Consider the following 7,247-nt stretch of genomic DNA (forward strand, 5'->3'; position numbering starts at 1 on the left):
ACTCAGAAGCTCCTGCCACATCGCACAGAATCTCATCTCTCCACCCCCCTCCCCGGGGGTCTCACTCAGCTGCTCTGTCTTGTGGTCACTGTGGTCAACACAATCCCTTCCAGCTTGGCCGGAGCCCCTTACCCTTGGGTCCCCCCCACCGAGCAGAGACTGGTTGTCATTTCTAATATGACTTTGCAGGAAGAACAGGTGAACACCCAATTGTATTTATGCTGGCTGTCTGGCCTATAGTTCTTTCTTAAAGCCAGATTTCCCCTTCTAAGAGACTCCAAGGAAACAGCAAAAACATTTTTGCACCTCTGTTTCTCTACTTAGGATAGCCACACAGACGCCTAAGTGTCCATCTGGGCACACGGGGATTCTTCTGGACAATCTCTGCTGACTCAGGGCCAACTGTGGTCCCTAGGCATCGAGCTGGGGGAAGGGCCCTCCATATCTCCTTTTTCCTACCCTGTTCAGGCACTGCACTGGGAGCTTCGCCTTGTTAACTTACTTATTCCGAGCAATGGCGGTGAACACAGAGTCCGGAAAGGTCAAGTTCCTTGTCTAAGGTCACAGAGTTAGAAAAAACAGCTTCAGTTATTTAATGGATTCTCTGCTGGGCTGAAAGCCAATCCACATTATATATGTGATACCACTGGACCCTTCCAAAGCACAGCAAAAGTTTAGGCGCTAATAACTAATAATACTGTTCCCCTTTTAGAGATGAAGAAACGGATACACAGAGAAGGGAAGTGATTTGTCCACTGGGACGCTTCTAGCTTTCCGAGGGCTTTGCCCCAGGGACTACAGTAAATTTAAGGATTTGCAAGGGCTCAGGTTCAATGTAGGCAAGAAGCAGGTGCCTGTGGGCGTGGCCCAGAGCCCAACTCCCTCAGTGCCCCGGCCGGGCCACGGTCCCATCTCTTGGACTCAGCGGGAGAAGGAGCTGGGCATGCTGGGGTTCTGCTAGGCTCTGCCACTGCCCCTTCCCCGTCCTCCTCCAGCAGCCCCTGAGTTCTCCTGCCCTGACCCAGGAGAACCTCAGCCGAGTTCCTGGGTCATCCCCTCGGACTCGGGGCAGCCCTTCCTCCTGGTGCCCAGTCCCCAGGGACCCTACTTTTTCTAGCCTCCTCTGTACTGTCCGCTCCAGCAGCGGACTGGCAGGACCCCCAGGCTTTAATCCTGTGTGACTCCAAATACATGAACTCACCTTTCTGAGCCTGTCTACCTCCTAAGATGCAACTATGCACCTGCTACGACTCCCCCCGCCCCCCGAAAAGGCGACGTAAAGCTTTCCTTACCCCACACCTCCTTTGCTGTTTCTCATTTTTCATTTTCAGGGAGCGCTATTTATACAGTTCTTAGTCTGTGCCAGGCACGGTTGTAAGCACTTCTATTGCTAATTTAATCGTCATAACTATCCTGTGAGGGAGGCACCCTCAACCTCTTATTTTACAGAGGAGCCCTCGGGGGGCACCGAAAGGGTTACAGAATTCGCCCAAGGTCACACAGCCTTTTGAAACAAAGTGAAATATAATTGACGTATAACAGTATCTTGCACGCAGCTTTTAAGAGGCAGAGGCAGGAATCCGTCCCAGGCAGCCTGGCCCCAGGGTTCACGCTCTTAACTTCCTCTTCTATGCTGACATAGTGTGTATAAAGCATTTTAGTATAAAACTCAACCGAAAGGAAATGCTTTTAATAAGCAATAACGGTCGTTACCATGTGGCCTCAAACGGGCCTCTGTGTTTTTTGTCCCTGCAGTGGACCGGTGATACCCCCCTGGCAGCATTCGGCAGAATAATGGGGGCGAAGTGCCCATCACAGATCCTAACACGGAGCCAGCCATGGGCTCTCGGTGGTCCTCCTCTCTGGAAGGTGTCGGTGGAGAGGGGTCGGGAGTGACTTGAGTTAGATACATCCGCTGAGCCAGCAAGAGAAGGTGTAGAAATACCACCAGCCTTGGGGGGTTGGGGGAGGGGCCCGGGCGAGGCAGCAGGTGGCTTAGCAGGTGCCCAAAAGCACAGGGGTCTCTGGGGGTCCAGGTGGGGAGAATCGGAAAGAGGGATGTGAACACTCATGGGCCAGCTGATCTTGCCAACAACCCTGAGAAAACAAGAGTCTCAGAGAAGTCGAGAAAAGAGTGAGTCCATTACAGGCCTGGGTGGTTTGGGCTTGGGTATCAGGAGGCAACGGGCTGTGCCCCCAGGATGGTTTTGTGGTTCCCCATCAGGTTGCCCTTCAGCGGGATGAAGGGCGTCAGCTACAGAGTCAAGGTCCAGGTAAGGAGTAAGTGTTTCCTACAAAGGTGCAGCGAGCTGGGGCCCTGGGCTGAGGAAGGAGGAGGGGCCTTGTTAGGAAAGGGACAGCGGGTGGAGTGAACCAGCAGCGGGGCGGGGGGCTCTGTCCTGGGAGGGGGCAGGGCCCAGCCGGGTATGGGAGGGGGGTGCAGATCCCCTCCCAGAAGACTCTCCCCACGTACAGGTCTCAGAGTCACCTGCCCTGGAACCCGTGGCTAGAGGGTGACAGGACCCGTCTCCGGGGAGGCTGTCGGCTGTTTTCAGAGGCAGGAAAGCCACTTCCTGGGGGCCCAACTGTGCCCTTTGAAACACCAGGCCAGACCCAGCAGCCTCTGTCTTCACTTTAAACCAGAGGAGGGCCGCAGTGGACTCACCGGGAGAAGCCATGACCCTGAGAGGGCAGATTCGTTTTTCTGGAAAGCCTCTTCCCAGCTTTTCCATTTCCCCCCCGGTGGCAGCGACAGCCCAGCCCGGGTCCAGTGGCCCCCCCGAGTGAGGTCAGCGCAGTGATGAGGTCTGACCTCAGTCAGTGTTGCCATGGGGACGCCCCGGATGCCACTGCCACCTGCTGAGCAGCACCTTTCTTCCAGAAGGAGCGGGAGGGGACAGTGACTGATGCGGACTGTGTGTCACCCTGCTCTCGGCTGCCAGGGTTGTTTCTCCCCAGACACATATTGCCACGCGCGGGGCGGGCCAGGGGACGTTCGCGGGGCCTGCTGGCTGCGCTGTGTGCGTCCGCGTGTTTGGGGCGCGGGGAGAGGCACTTAGGAGAGCCCCCAGGGTGCCTCATTTTCCTCTCTCCCTGCGCCAGGCTGGGATGCTGATCACGGTGCTCCTGGTGGACCCAGACTGACATTTGCAGCAACCTGATCTCCATAGCAACCAGCTGTGACATCACAAGGCACCTACAGACCCTTTCCCCGCGACAGAGGAAGCGTGACTACTCATTTAGGGGCAGAAAACGCTCCTGAGGCCCCTCACGTGGTAGGGGAAGTGGGCGTAGAAGGGCGAAGCGGGAGAGGGTCTCTCCCCAGAAATACCAGGTTTTTCCTCTGAGCTGCCTACCAAGCCTTCTCTGGAGGTGTGAGTGGAGCCTAAACGAAGTCTCCCTCCCCCGCTTGTTCCCGTCTCTCATCCCTTCAAAATTACATCTCAGTGTCTTCAACCGTAAAATGGGGGTAACAGAAGTCACTCTTCATTGAGGGATTATTATGTGCCAGGCGCTGTGGGCTTTCTCATTTGCCTCGTGACAACCCGGTAAAGCGTGTTTTCCTTTTTGAACTCTCCCTTTTGTAAGTGGAGGAAAATGACACACAGAGAAAGGATTAGAACCCAGTCTGGCTCGAGAGCGTACCCACAGCCTCCCTGGCACTCAGCGGCACCTCTGTTTCCAGCCGTGCTGGGCCAAACAGTTCGACGCGGGCTTCAACTCACTTCGCGCTGCCGGCATCTTGCCTCACGCGAGCACAAGGCCTTTTTCTTTTTCTGCCCTGGGGCTTGTGCAGTGCCCGACACGGACTGCCGGCAGGAGCATGCTCAGCATGGGGACGTGCCGGGGGCAGTTAGCTTCCACTGGGCCAACAACCTCTCACCCGTGGGACGTGGGAGCCGGTGGAGGGATGCTTCCGTCAATCTGTCATCTGGCTGACAAGCCCAAGGATCCTTCTGTACACCGTTCAGAGGGGCCTGGAGGCACTGAGTCCCAGTCACCCGCGGCACTGACCTAAAGATGCTCTGTGATGTTGGCTTTTTTCAGTTGTGTCGGTCCCCTGTTTCTGCTCCCTGGGATCACCTCTAAAATAAACTGCCTGCACACACGTCCTTGCATCAGGTTCCCCTGATGAGGGAACTCCAGGCCAAGGCCGTTGGCGACAGAGTCGTGCTAAGAGCAACACCACAGAGTGGCATTCTGGAACTGGAAGCCATGGTGAGGGGCAGTGAGGACCCTGTTGTGGTGGGACGGGAGACGGTGACAAGCTTTAGCATACGAACGACATGGGGACAGCGGTAATTATAAGGGTTGTGGGGTCGGCTGGCTTCTGTTAACGGCTCTCACAGTCTTAAAGAAAGAAAATATCATGCTCAGGTCCGTCACATGTCATTTCTGGGCCCATCACGAAGACCCAAATCCAATAAAGCACTGTTTAAAGAGACCCCCTCCTCCTGCAGCCAGAGGGAACCTGGTGCCGAAAATCAGGCTCAGGATTGAACTCGAGGGATGGCAGGGCCCCAAAGGGGCCAAAATCCCAGCCTAAACAGACCTACGCAGGGTCAGGCCCAGGCTGGGGATGGAGTGGGACCCTGAGACCTGAGCTGGGGACACATGTGGGTGAAGGATTTTGAGGACCTTGGAGGCCCAGACACGTCTAAAACGTTGTGCACTGAACTCCCGCAACTCAGCAAAGCACTTGTGGGCCAGTTGGGATGAGGGGCCAGGTCCGGGCTGCCTCCAGGAAAGGCCTCCGTGGTCCCCCCCTTTCCCTGTCGCCTGTTCAGGGCCAGACTGAGAAACCCCAGCCCCTGCTGGGTCACGTGCAAGTTCACCAGGTCTGAGGCTCGCCTCATTTCCAATGAGGCGATTAATCGCATCCAATGAGGATTAATCGCATCTTGAGCAGAAAGACAAACTGGGAAGATGGGGACTGGCCTGGGCTGAGACGCAGCTAGATGTGGGTTCTGATCCCACTCGGGGCCCAGGCAGGCCCTGTCAACGCCGCCCATTGTTGGGACACTTCGAGAAACTCATGGGTCCAAGAGGCACAGTCAGGGACTGAGGAGGTATTTGTGCCGGGCCCTGTAGACATGGGGCTGCGGCCGTAAAACGGTTCTTGCCTCTCTCTCCAAAGCACAGTCCGGTGGGGAAGACAGGCGCGCGTGAAACAAACCAACTCCCAGTAACGAGCTCTGTTTGGGATTTCACTACATGCCCGGCTTTGTGCGGAGCTCTTCCACTGCCAAGGATCACAAGACCCTTCCTCAAAACGTCCCCAAGATGTCCCGCCCGCCTTTTACAAAGGGGGACAAGGTGGCAGCGACCTTACTCTGAAGCATGTGCACTGCCCTCGTACATGACCTACTTAGAGCAAGAGAGCCTCAGCAGAAGAGCCGTGTGGCCCGATGGGGAGATCCGGGAAAGGCCGCCAGACTGGTCACAAGGCAATCCGCACGGCCAAAGAGCGCCATCAGGGGCGCCTGGGTGGCTCAGTCGGCTAAGCGTCCGACTTGGGCTCTGGTCACCATCTCGTGGTTCGGGAATTCGAGCCCCCGCATCGGGCTCTCGGCTGTCAGCGTAGAGCCCGCTTCGGTTCCTGCCTCCCTCTCTCTCTCTGCCCCTCCCCAGCTTGTGCTTTCTCTCTGTCTCAAACATAAATAATCACCAAGAAAACAAACAAACAGACAACAAAGAGCAGAAGAAACGTCAACCGTGGGTTAGGTTATTATTAAGCATCTGTAGCGAGGGCCCACGTTTCCGGAAATGACTCGAAAAGCCGCAGATCAAAAACCAGCATGAACTCAGGCCACTGCCCTGTACTCAGGCAGTCAGGGAGCAGCCCCTGACCTCGGCAGCTGACCCCCGGGCTCCAGAGCCCCCGTTCTGCCCCCAGAATCTGGGGAGCCGCAACACTCCAGTCTCAGCGTTTCCCCCTTTCAAAGCCTTTCTGACGAGCGAGCCCTGGAGGATGGGGGTCCCCGTTGTGACGTGCTCTGGCCCAGGGTGGGGGGGTGGGGCTGTACTCGCTGGGCCCCAGAGTTTGGAACCAGAGAAACCCACGCAAGCTGGGTTCAGCAAACGGCGGGGACTTATCTATGAGGTTTCAGGGTTGTCCACCCTGGGCTGGCAGGAAGGGCCGGGTCTGGGGAGACTGGGGGTGGGGCCGGGGGCCACCGGCGTTGGCTCTCTCTCCTCGTCCGGGCGCCGCTCTGCCAGCTGGCTTCGTTCGACTCTCTCTCTTTGCCAAGCGGGGCCTTCTGTTCCTCGGAGGCCGTGGCTGCCCCGAGCAACTGAGTCCACTCTTCTGGCTCTGGCTCAGCCACGGGAGAGGCCAAATGGCTGGGTCCTTCCCTCTCCTCCCCTTCCCAGATCCAAATGTTTGGGGGAGAGAATGGACGGGCCAGACTGGGTCACGTAGCCAACCCGTCTGATCACCACAGCCAGGGCGCGGGGAAGAAGTGTGGTTCGGAGGGGTCTTTGGCTCCCCCAAAGCAGCCACGGCCGGCGGCCTGCCTCGGCGTCCCCCTCTCATCGTCTCTCCTCCCCACCCGCGCCCCTGCCGAATGCCCGCGCCTCCTTAACGTTCCACTGACCCCCAGTCTCAAGCAATCTGTAAGGCACCAGCGAAAGCTCCGCCCCACCATGATATTTTCACCCTTAGGATTATCGTTATTGCCTGCTATCTGTTGAGGTTTTCCTACACTCTAGGCACTGCCCTCACTACCTCATTTAATCTTTACAATGACGCTGCGAAGCAGACACCTTTATTTTGGTAATAATGAGCCAAGAATAAGAAGCCGAAGGGGGCGCCTGGGTGGCGCAGTCGGTTAAGCGTCCGACTTCAGCCAGGTCACGATCTCGCAGTCCGTGAGTCCGAGCCCCGCGTCGGGCTCTGGGCTGATGGCTCGGAGCCTGGAGCCTGTTTCCGATGCTGTGTCTCCCTCTCTCTCTGCCCCTCCCCCGTTCATGCTCTGTTTCTCTCTGTCCCAAAAATAAATAAAAAACGTTGGAAAAAAAAATTAAAAAAAAAAAAAAAAAAGAATAAGAAGCCGAAGGACAGACAGGTGAAGCCACGTGCCGGTGTCGCCCTGGAGGCTGCCGGGATGCGGAGCAGTGAAGCTTCTGGTTCGTTAGGCAGGCCCGCCCCCGCCCGAGGAGAATCTCAGGGCCAGGACTGATAATGTGAGGCTGTGGCCTGGCTGGAGGGGATCGCAAGAGAGGGACCATGGGTTTCCTGGACGGGG

The 7,247-nt window shown here is 56.9% G+C and overlaps 1 long non-coding RNA gene across 1 annotated transcript; it reads left to right on the top strand.

Moving 5' to 3' along the window:
- Window positions 1–1,709: 1,709 nt before the first annotated feature.
- LOC121043505 (uncharacterized) lies at window positions 1,710–4,108 on the top strand. Its single transcript, XR_005796871.1, has 2 exons — window positions 1,710–1,869; window positions 3,103–4,108. It is a non-coding gene; the product is annotated as an uncharacterized LOC121043505 (long non-coding RNA).
- Window positions 4,109–7,247: the final 3,139 nt, after the last annotated feature.

Source organism: Herpailurus yagouaroundi, unplaced genomic scaffold (assembly GCF_014898765.1).
Source record: "Herpailurus yagouaroundi ecotype Mexico unplaced genomic scaffold, PumYag 187, whole genome shotgun sequence".
Taxonomy (NCBI): Eukaryota; Metazoa; Chordata; class Mammalia; order Carnivora; family Felidae; genus Herpailurus; species Herpailurus yagouaroundi.